This window comes from Anomaloglossus baeobatrachus, chromosome 9, assembly GCF_048569485.1.
Source record: "Anomaloglossus baeobatrachus isolate aAnoBae1 chromosome 9, aAnoBae1.hap1, whole genome shotgun sequence".
NCBI lineage: Eukaryota > Metazoa > Chordata > Amphibia > Anura > Aromobatidae > Anomaloglossus > Anomaloglossus baeobatrachus.
The window spans coordinates 116,556,890-116,568,952 of NC_134361.1; positions in this window are offsets into that span (position 1 = coordinate 116,556,890).

Here is a 12,063-nt window from a genome sequence, read left to right on the forward strand (position 1 = left end):
ACAAGAGAAAATGCATTAAATCACCCACACAGGGGGCAAATTTACAACATAACCGGTAATAGAACAATTGGGGAAAAAAGCAGGAGGGAAGGTGCACGTAAATGCTTGCCATGCCATGATGCACCGAGCGCCTGTACTTGGTTTAAACAGTCATTCTGTGCAGAGTCCCTTTAAAGTCAGGACTTCAATTTGGCCATTCTAAAACTTTAACTTTTTCTTTATTCATTAGTAGAGTGACTTGTGTTTTTGGATTATTATCTTGCTGCAAGACCCACATCTTCTTGAGATTCAGCTCATGTACAGATGTCCTGATATTCTCCTTTAGAATTTGTTGACTTAAAGGGAACCTGTCACCAGAATTGGTGACTATCAGCTGCGGCCACCACCAGTGGGCTCTTATATACAGCATGTTGGAATGCTCTATATAAGAGCCCAGGCCGCTGTGTAGAGCGTAAAAATGACTTTATAATACTCACCTAAATGGTTGGTGCAGTGCGGATGGGTCAAATGGGTGTCTCCGTTGTCCGGGTGCGGTGCTTCCGCTTTCGGACATCTTTGTCCTCCTTCTTCTGTGTTCCAGCCTGGGCCCCACCCTGGTATACAGTTAGGTCCAGAAATATTTGGACAGTGACACAATTTTCGCGAGTTGGGCTCTGCATGCCACCACATTGGATTTGAAATGAAACCTCTACAACAGAATTCAAGTGCAGATTGTAACGTTTAATTTGAAGGTTTGAACAAAAATATCTGATAGAAATTGTAGGAATTGTACACATTTCTTTACAAACACTGCACATTTTAGGAGGTCAAAAGTAATTGGACAAATAAACCAAACCCAAACAAAATATTTTTATTTTCAATATTTTGTTGCGAATCCTTTGGAGGCAATCACTGCCTTAAGTCTGGAACCCATGGACATCACCAAACGCTGGTTTTCCTCCTTCTTAATGCTTTGCCAGGCCTTTACAGCCGCAGCCTTCAGGTCTTGCTTGTTTGTGGGTCTTTCCGTCTTAAGTCTGGATTTGAGCAAGTGAAATGCATGCTCAATTGGGTTAAGATCTGGTGATTGACTTGGCCATTGCAGAATGTTCCACTTTTTTGCACTCATGAACTCCTGGGTAGCTTTGGCTGTATGCTTGGGGTCATTGTCCATCTGTACTATGAAGCGCCGTCCGATCAACTTTGCGGCATTTGGCTGAATCTGGGCTGAAAGTATATCCCGGTACACTTCAGAATTCATCCGGCTACTCTTGTCTGCTGTTATGTCATCAATAAACACAAGTGACCCAGTGCCATTGAAAGCCATGCATGCCCATGCCATCACGTTGCCTCCACCATGTTTTACAGAGGATGTGGTGTGCCTTGGATCATGTGCCGTTCCCTTTCTTCTCCAAAATTTTTTCTTCCCATCATTCTGGTACAGGTTGATCTTTGTCTCATCTGTCCATAGAATACTTTTCCAGAACTGAGCTGGCTTCATGAGGTGTTTTTCAGCAAATTTAACTCTGGCCTGTCTATTTTTGGAATTGATGAATGGTTTGCATCTAGATGTGAACCCTTTGTATTTACTTTCATGGAGTCTTCTCTTTACTGTTGACTTAGAGACAGATACACCTACTTCACTGAGAGTGTTCTGGACTTCAGTTGATGTTGTGAACGGGTTCTTCTTCACCAAAGAAAGTATGCGGCGATCATCCACTACTGTTGTCATCCGTGGACGCCCAGGCCTTTTTGAGTTCCCAAGCTCAAAAGTCAATTCCTTTTTTCTCAGAATGTACCCGACTGTTGATTTTGCTACTCCAAGCATGTCTGCTATCTCTCTGATGGATTTTTTCTTTTTTTTCAGCCTCAGGATGTTGTGCTTCACCTCAATTGAGAGTTCCTTAGACCGCATGTTGTCTGGTCACAGCAACAGCTTCCAAATGCAAAACCACACACCTGTAATCAACCCCAGACCTTTTAACTACTTCATTGATTACAGGTTAACGAGGGAGACGCCTTCAGAGTTAATTGCAGCCCTTAGAGTCCCTTGTCCAATTACTTTTGGTCCCTTTAAAAAGAGGAGGCTATGCATTACAGAGCTATGATTCCTAAACCCTTTCTCCGATTTGGATGTGAAAACTCTCATATTGCAGCTGGGAGTGTGCATTTTCAGCCCATATTATAAATATAATTGTATTTCTGAACATGTTTTTGTAAACAGCTAAAATAACAAAACTTGTGTCACTGTCCAAATATTTCTGGCCCTGACTGTATATCCTCCGTTGTGCATAAAAAAAAAATCATATGCTGACCTAATCTAGCAGGTCTTGATGGGTCCAGTGTGCGGGGCTCGGGGCGACCACAACCTCTGTCCCCCGTTAGCAGGACATCTAGAGAAAAGGAAAATGCCCTGATTAATGACCCAGTTTTAACATCTGCTCCATGTAACCTCATACAAAATGTGTCCGCTGATGGCTGAGGTGCGTCGGCAAATGGGGTATGGGGAAGAGCCACCAATTTCCCTTTGCATTGGGACCTAGCAGTCATGGGGGCAAACTGCTCTGTACCCTCATAGTTTTCTCTAATTTTAGCAAATTTGAATCTTGTACACAGCTGTGATATAATGTGGAGCTGCTACCTGCGGTTTTTTTTTGTGTTGTTCCAATACACAAAAAAAAATAAACACCAGGCCGGTGTAATCATCCACACAGGCCAACATTGAGGTCCTGCGCAGGGGCACTACAATACTTTCATCTGCCCTGCTCAGGGCAGATCAAAATGCGCCTGTGCAGGACCTCAATGCCGGCCTGTGTGCATGACGTAAGACGCGTCATGCACCCAGGCTTCAGAGGCAGGAGGACAAATATGGCTGAAAGAGGAGGCACCGCACCGGTACAATGGAGACACCCATCTGACCCATCTGCACTGCACCGACCATTTTGAATTGCTTCTGGTTGAATTACTCGGTATCGGCTATGGTAAGAAAATAGTGTCACGAAAGCTTACAACATTTTGGGTATGCAGCACGACCTCCCTTAGATGTTTATGCTGAAGATCAGAAGAACAAGTGGCTGTGGCTCGCACCCCATAGACTCCTGGTAGGGAAGTCAACATATCAGAGTCACTTGGCAAGTCATCAGTGATATGGATCGGGGATCGTACTGATCACATAGTGATCGTGTACACGATCCCGACCACGAGCTTTCCTAGGAAGATCGTGTTACGGATCGGGTCCAGATTGGGTCATGGGCTGTAAAAAAAAAAGAAGCACATTATTAAAAAACATTGTCATTATACTTACAGGTCCCGTGATGTGTCCTGCAGACTCCCAGCAGCTCCTGCTTCTGAGTCCGATCATTGCTGTGCCACGAGTGATATGCAGGACCTTCAATGATGTCATAGCATGTGACTGTCTGGTGTGAATGTTGATTGGCTTACAAACTGATCACATGACTATGACGTCATCAAAGGTCCTGGTGACTGAACTTTCATTGTCACTGTGCGAGTGTCGGATCACGGCGCACAATCTCCCCACAGGAGCAGTCGACTGCGTGTATTTCCATGTGTTTCCATGCAGCTGAAGCGCTCCTGTTCGGAGATCAGTCCATGCGGGGTGATGCCAGACGCAAGTGCAATCATCCCCTCAGGCTGCTGCTTGCTTTGTAGAGAGCGATGTAGCAGAGCGGACATGGTTCTCTCTCTGCTTCTCACTGTGTATAGACTGTGTCTGTGCACAGTGATGAAGCAGACTTTGCTGTCCCTGTGGATTACGTCGGACTACGGATTTTTTTATAATAAAGATGGAATCTCTAAGTGTTATTGTTTTATTTCTAATAAAACTAATTTTCTCTGTTGTTTTTTTTTACTGTTTTCTAGAAATTCATGGTAGCCATGTCTAATTTGACGTGACACCATGAATTTCGGGCTTAGTACCATCTGAGAATACAAAGCTGGTGTTAGCTCCTTTATTACCCAGCGAGCCACCGCCATCAGGGACGCTGGAGAAGCCGGGTAAAGCACCTAGAAATGGCGCTAAGAAACAATGAGCCATTTCCAGGGAAGGCTGCGTGCTGCCAAGAATCCGAGCCCCCAGCTGCCTGGCTTTACCTGACTTGCGATCAAAATACAGCAGGAGCCCATGCATTTTTTTTTTAATTTTTTTTTTTTTTAAATAAAAAAAATTAATGGGCTTCCCTGTATTTTGATCGCCAGGTAGGTAAAGCAAGACAGATAGGGCCCGTAACCGTCCGCTTTATCTGTGCTGATAATCAAAAATACAGCGGAGGGCTAAGTTATTTTTTTTAAATTATATATTTTTATGCAACTATATATTGTGTACACACATATATATATATATATACAGTGCCTACAAGTAGTATTCAACCCCCTGCAGATTTAGCAGGTTTGATAAGATGCAAATAAGTTAGAGCCTGCAAACTTCAAACAAGAGCAGGATTTATGAACAGATGCATAAATCTTACAAACCAACAAGTTATGTTGCTCAGTTAAATTTTAATAAATTTTCAACATAAAAGTGTGGGTCAATTATTATTCAACCCCTAGGTTTAATATTTTGTGGAATAACTCTTGTTTGCAATTACAGCTAATAATCGTCTTTTATAAGACCTGATCAGGCCGGCACAGGTCTCTGGAGTTATCTTGGCCCACTTCTCCATGCAGATCTTCTCCAAGTTATCTAGGTTCTTTGGGTGTCTCATGTGGACTTTAATCTTGAGCTCCTTCCACAAGTTTTCAATTGGGTTAAGGTCAGGAGACTGACTAGGCCACTGCAACACCTTGATTTTTTCCCTCTTGAACCAGGCCTTGGTTTTCTTGGCTGTGTGCTTTGGGTCATTGTCTTGTTGGAAGATGACATGACGACCCATCTTAAGATCCTTGATGGAGGAGCGGAGGTTCTTGGCCAAAATCTCCAGGTAGGCCGTGCTATCCATCTTCCCATGGATGCGGACCAGATGGCCAGGCCCTTTGGCTGAGAAACAGCCCCACAGCATGATGCTGCCACCACCATGCTTGACTGTAGGCATGGTATTCTTGGGGTCGTATGCAGTGCCATCCAGTCTCCAAATGTCACGTTTGTGGTTGGCACCAAAGATCTCGATCTTGGTCTCATCAGAGCAGAGAACCTTGAACCAGTCTGTCTCAGAGTCCTCCAAGTGATCATGAGAAAACTGTGAACGAGCCTTGACATGACGCTTTGAAAGTAAAGGTACCTTACGGGCTCGTCTGGAACGGAGACCATTGCGGTGGAGTACGTTACTTATGGTATTGACTGAAACCAATGTCCCCACTGCCATGAGATCTTCCCGGAACTCCTTCTTTGTTGTCCTTGGGTTAGCCTTGACTCTTCGGACAAGCCTGGCCTCGGCACGGGTGGAAACTTTCAAAAGTTGTCCAGGCCGTGGAAGGCTAACAGTAGTTCCATAAGCCTTCCACTTCCGGATGATGCTCCCAACAGTGGAGACAGGTAGGCCCAACTCCTTGGAAAGGGTTTTGTACCCCTTGCCAGCCTTGTGACCCTCCACGATCTTGTCTCTGATGGCCTTGGAATGCTCCTTTGTCTTTCCCATGTTGACCAAGTATGAGTGCTGTTCACAAGTTTGGGGAGGGTCTTAATTAGTCAGAAAAGGCTGGAAAAAGAGATAATTAATCCAAACATGTGAAGCTCATTGTTCTTTGTGCCTGAAATACTTCTTAATACTTTAGGGGAACCAAACAGAATTATGGTGGTTTGAGGGGATCAATAATAAATGACCCTCTGAATAAACTTTTCACAATTTAAAAAAAAAAAAAAAAAAAAGAAATAACATTCTTTTTTGCTGCAGTGCATTTCACACTTCCAGGCTGATCTACAGTCCAAATGTCACAATGCCAAGTTAATTCCGAATGTGTAAACCTGCTAAATCTGCAGGGGGTTGAATACTACTTGTAGGCACTGTATATATATATATATATATATATATATATATATGTACACACACACACACACACACACACACACATACACCTACTGGCTGCTAACCCCCAGTGCTTGCTGTTACCTTTTTCACTGGCAATGGAAAATCCAGGGAAGCCTTTTTTTTTAAGTTGTTTGCCCAAAAACTATAAAAAAAAAAATGTGGGCTTCGCCATATTTTTGTATGCTAGCCAGGTGCAGCAGACAGGTACGGGCTGCCCCCAAGCCCTAGCTGCCTATTTGTACCCGGCCGAGAAACAAAAATATAGGATAGCCCTTTTTTTTTAATAATAATTAAATAAATAATTAAAAAATTGTTCGCCCAATTTTTGTGTCCAGCCAGGTACAACTAGGCAGTTGGGGATTGGAATTTTCAGAACAGGATGGCCCAAGCTTTCTGGGCCCTCCCCGCTGCGAATTGCAGTCCACAGCTGCCCCAGAAAAATGGTGCTTTCATAGAAGCGCCATCTTCTGGCGCTGTATCCAACTCTTCCAGAAGCCTTGGTGCCGGGTGGCAGGCTGGGTAATAAGGTGTTTATACCAGCTTTGTTTTACCAGCTGCTATTAACCCCGAGATTCTTAATGTCAGGCCAAGTTTGACCCGGCCATTAAGAATCTCCAATTAAGGGTTAGAAAAAAAGACACCACACAGAGAAAAAATACTTTATTAGAAATAAATACACAGACAAACTTGGGGCTCCATGTTTATTACTCCCTCTCACACCTCCATGATCCTGGTCTTCTGTCTTCTTCAACCAATTTAGCTCTGCTATATCAGACAGCACAGGGGAGGAAGAACGCTTCCCTGTGCTGTGTAATCACTCAATGAGTGAGCAGAGGCTGCGGGTTGGTAAGCCGTGACATCACCGTTGCCATAGTAGGCGGGTTACTATAGCAACGGTGATCTCCCGGCGCCGCTATTCACCGGCTGTGGCAGCTAATCCGTGCATGTGGGCTGACTCTGTAAAGAGCGCAGGGAGCTGAGCATGTTCCCGAGCATCTCGCCGGTACACGGCGCTCCCGAGTATACTGAGTACTGAGATGCTTGGGCGAGCACTGTGTACAGGTGAGATGCACTGACAGGACCTAGCATGACGTCATAGCCATGTGACCCAGTCTGTAGCCAATGAGATAATACAACATTCACACGTGACTGGTCACGTGCTATGATGTCACGGAAGGTCCATTTGTTACCAGGCGGCACAGAAATGATCGTACTCGAAAGGAGAAGCGGCGGGAGACAGAGTCTGCAGGACGCGTCGTGGGACCTGTAAGCATAATGACAATGTTCATTATTAACTGTATTCTTTATTTTAAAGCGCCCCCTGCCTCATCCCATAACTGTAAAGTCAAAGATCTATCATCGGGACGCAAGATCGTGTTATCTCGATCCCGATCACGATCTTTACAAAATGATAGGGCGAGTCTTCCCGATCCCGACCATCAGGGGGATCGCCCATCCCTAATCAGGGACTGAATCCAGCTCTTCTTCTGTTGAGGTTGTCTGTAGATAATCGACAGGTAAAGGTGGTCTGTAACGGTTCTGCCTCTGAACACCTGGACAGTGGGCTTGCAGATGACCAGGCTGCCCACATCTATAACATCTGCGTTCTCTGCATTGTCCTCCACGTCATATTCCCAAAGATGAGTTCAGGATTAATGGGAGGCATATTCACACGGGGTTCGCCATGAGTTGGTAGTCTAGTGGGATGGTGAACATTGGAGGCTGAAGGACGACCACTGGTGTTGGGAGCTGGTAGTTTTTTTGTCACTGACTAGTAGTTTTTTTTTCACTGAGGCTCGATGGTGAGAACTTCATCGGCTAGAGCAGCAGCTTGTTCCACTGTCGCTGGTCTCCTCTCATGCAGCCATTCCCGGTTCTCGGCGGGGCATTTCACATAGAACTGTTCCTTCAGGATGACCTGGAGGAAGGTCTCCCAAGTTAAGGCTCCCTCTCCCTCCGCCAGCGATGACATGCCTGTTTGAGCCTGTGGGCATACATCTTGAAAGACACTTCTCCATCACAGGCTGCTAAAGTTTGGAAATGAGCCCTGTATGTATCTGGGGTCACGGCATAATGTTCTAGAATGCTCTCTTTTATCTCCCCATACTCACAGTTCCATCGAGGGTCCATAGCTTTATAAGCTTTGGCAGCTCCATCCTCTAAGAGCCCAACCAGGTGTCTGACTCACTCCCATTACGGGATTTCTATTAATCGGCATTGTTGCTTAAAGTCCTGGAAGATGCCCTCAATGACACCTACAGCCACATTAAATGGCTTAAAGTCCTTGCAGGACACTCTGGGGAATTCCCTTATGGTGGGTGCAGTGTTATAGTCTGTCTCGAGCTTCTAGCTGCTTCTACAGCAAGCCTCCTCTCCAGCAATGCCCTCTCTTGAGCTCTGAGAATGGCATCCATCTTATATTCAATGGTGACCTCATCTCCAAGCAGTGCCATCTCCTCCTCATATCACACAACCCACTGACTTTTTTGGGTATTTACCCCCAGCTCCCATCTTTCCTCCACTTGCTGTGGAAATCCTTCCTTGGTGTCATCCTGCAGGCAAGCTCCTTCCAAAGCCTTAATTAGTTGCTTCTTGGAGAGTCCTTTTGTAGCCAACTCCTAATTCACGGGCTTTTGTTTGTAGGCTCAAAACAGTCCAGTTTCTGTATCCTGAGGTTCTGGTTCCAGAGGTCAATAAGCCGTTGTCCTCTATTCCTTCTGCCCAGATCCTTCTACTGGCAACCAGTTTGTGACGGGATATGCGACAGAGCAGGCAGGAACACCAGGCCGATGAACAATCCAACAAGTTTTATTGAGGCAGGGAGCATTGAACAATCAATATCAATATTGTTCTTTAGGGTCTACAATGAGTCCTCAAAGTTCCGGGGCGCCACCCGGCAATCCGACGCCAGAGAACATGTAGAAGTAATCCTTGGAAGAAGTCAATGGATCCAACAGATGAGGGACACAACCCAATCCTACGTGACAGCTTCCATAAATCCACACACGGGCACCAGGGTCTTTCCTCAGCAAAGATCTCAGCTACTTGAACCTCAGCACACACACAACTCAACTGACTGATCCACCAAGAGTGTGTTCTCCAGTGCCTGTGGATCCACCCCTGGTGGGGAAGGGTTCACACCCACTTATGAGTATCTGCCTATCTATGGAGAAGTCTTCAGAAACTCATGGCTCCATTGTCTCCCACAGGCCTGTCTATTGGAGTCACCCCCAGCTGAGAGGAACACAAACAGCAAAGCAACATACATGACCCCATATGGCATAGAGTACATGAATACAGGCCGGGGGGGAGGGGGAGAAGGGACACATCGCCACAGCTATCACAAAACCCTGATCACAATCCTATTGAAAATTGATGGGCAAAGCTGAAAAGGCCGGTGCAAGCAAGGCGACCTACACACATGGCTCAGTTACACCAGTTCTGTCAGGAGGAATGGGCCCAAATTGCATTTTCATAAGAACATTGTGAGAAGCTTGTGGAATGATATCCAAACATTTGACCTAAATCATATAGTTTAAGGGCAATAGTGCTACATACTAATGAAATGTATGTAAACATTTGACTTTGCAGAAAGTAATAAAATTGCCTTAAAATTTTCTCTTTCTCTCATTCTGGCATTTGGCAAATATAAATAGCTAGCTGTAGTACCCGGCGTTGCCCGGGATAGTAACTAAGTGTCTCTCTGTTTCTCTCCCTCTCCCTCTATCTCACTCTCCCTTTGTGTCCCTCTCTGTCAGTCTGTCTCCTTCTGTCTGTGTGTCTTCCTCTGTATCTCCCTCTCTCTCTCTCTCTCTCAGTCTGTGTATGTTTCTGTCTGTCTCTGTGTATGTCTTTGTCTGTCTGTCTCTGTGTGTCTGTCTTTTGTCTGTCTCTGTCTGTCTCTGTGTATCTGTCTGTGTGTGTCTGTGTCTCTATGTCTGTCTCAGTCTATCTCTGTGTGTCTCTGTCTCTGTGTGTCGGTCTATGTGTGTGTCTGTCTGTTGCACTCAAATAGAGGGAGGGAGAAAAAACAAAGATGTACATGATGAACATTGGAATGTGAAAATGCATTACTGCAAAGAAAACATGAAAAATTTGAAAACATTTTTGGGGAAAAAATGAGTTATTTTGCAAATAAAATTGGCCAAGTTTACTTGAGCCCAGTTACCACACCAAGGTATAACTCTCAACTGAGTCCTAATTAGTGATGGACAACCCCCCCGATGTTCGGGATCGGGAACCTCGCCCGGACAGTTTGCAAAGTTCGTGTTCAGGGTCAGAGAACGCGAACTTGCGTCCGAACCCCGAACTTGGACTTACAGCTATGTGATCGCTCGGGGGGATTGTAAAAGACTAAATTACTTACCGGTAATGGGATTTTCCAAAGTCCACGACAGCACCCAAGAGAGAGGGATTCGCCCCCTTCAGGACAGGAAACCTACAGATAAAAAGGGGCGGTCCCCCTCCCCCATCAGTTGGTTGCAGAGAACGTAAGCGGAACCGCCATGGATTAGTAAACAATTAAAGAAAACACCAAGGACACCGAAGGATGAAAAGGAAAAAAAAAGAAGGGTAGGGGTGTAAAGGGTGCTGTTGTGGACTCTGGAAAATCCCATTACCGGTAAGTAATTTAGTCTTTTCCTTTCGCCACGACAGCATCCACGAGAGACTTAGAGAGAATATACACCTAGGGAGTGACAACCGTTTGAAGGACCGATCTCCCGAACGCAAGGTCAGAGGAAGTAGAGAGGTCCAGCCAGTAGTGTTTGTAAAAGGTAGAAGGAGAGGACCAGGTCGCAGCCTTACAAATACTGTCAATGGAGACATCCGCCATGGCAGCCCAAGAGGAAGCCATCGCCCTAGTAGAATGAGCCTGTACAGGGGAAGGCAGAGGTTCTTGCTTCACTGTATATGCCATGGAAATAGCATCCCTCATCCATCGGGCTAAGGTATGCTTCGTCACCTGGAGACCTCGCCTGGAACCCTGAAAGGCAGTAAACAAAGCCCTATCCTGTCTCCAAGGGGCTTTCCTAGCGATATAGGTGAGAACGGTTTCCCTGACGTCTAGGGTGTGAAAACGACTTTCTTCCGGTGTGGCAGGGGCAGGAAAGAAGGATGGGAGGTTGATCTCTTGACTGCGGTGAAACTAGGACGCCACCTTAGGTAAATAAGCCGGGTCTGTCTTGAGAACGATCCAATCTGGAAATATTCCAAGGAAGGGAGGATCTACGGACAGGACCTGAAGGTCGCTAACACGCCGGGCAGAAGTAAGGGCGACTAACAGGCAAGTCTTTAGGGACAGCAATTTATCGGACGCTGAGGAGAGGAGCTCGAAGGGTGCAAGGGTCAGGGCATCCAGAACCAGAGTAAGATCCCAGGGAGGTGTGCTGGTTATACGGACCGGAAGGCTGCGGTCACACACTTTAACCCCTTCACGACCATGGACGGATACATCAGTCATGGAGCGTGTCCCATTAAGCCCCGCCCCCTGCCGCGGGCAGGCGGCGGTTGGCACACATATCAGCTGTTTTCAACAGCTGACGTGTGCCTGCATGTTGCGAGTGGAATCGCTTCCACTCGCAACATTTAACCCCTTAAATCTCGCTGCCAAAGTCTGGCAGCAAGATCTATATGCGCGCAACCATGATTTTTACTTACCGCCGCCCCCACCGGAAGTCACGTGCGTGATCACGTGACTTTCGGTAGTTGCCATCGTAGCACAGGGTCATGCGATGACGCCTGCAGCTATGAAGTTTCACTTTCGTTTTCCCTCGGCCGGTAGCAGAGAGAAACAGGAAGTGACTGAATTTGCTGTTCACAGGTGTATAGCTGTGATCAGCAGATAGATAAGAGCGATCGGATTGCTAATCGCTATAGCCCCCTAGGAAGGCTAGTAAAATAAAAAAAAAAGTAAAAAAAAAAGTTGTAAAAAATAAAAAAACAAAAAAACCCCCCTAAAAGTTCAAATCACCCCCCTTTCCCCCATTGAACATTAAAGGGTTAAAAAATAAATAAATATACACATATTTGGTATCGCTGCGTTCAAAAATGCCCGATCAAAATATAAAATGAATTAATCTAATTGGTAAACGTCGTAGTGGCA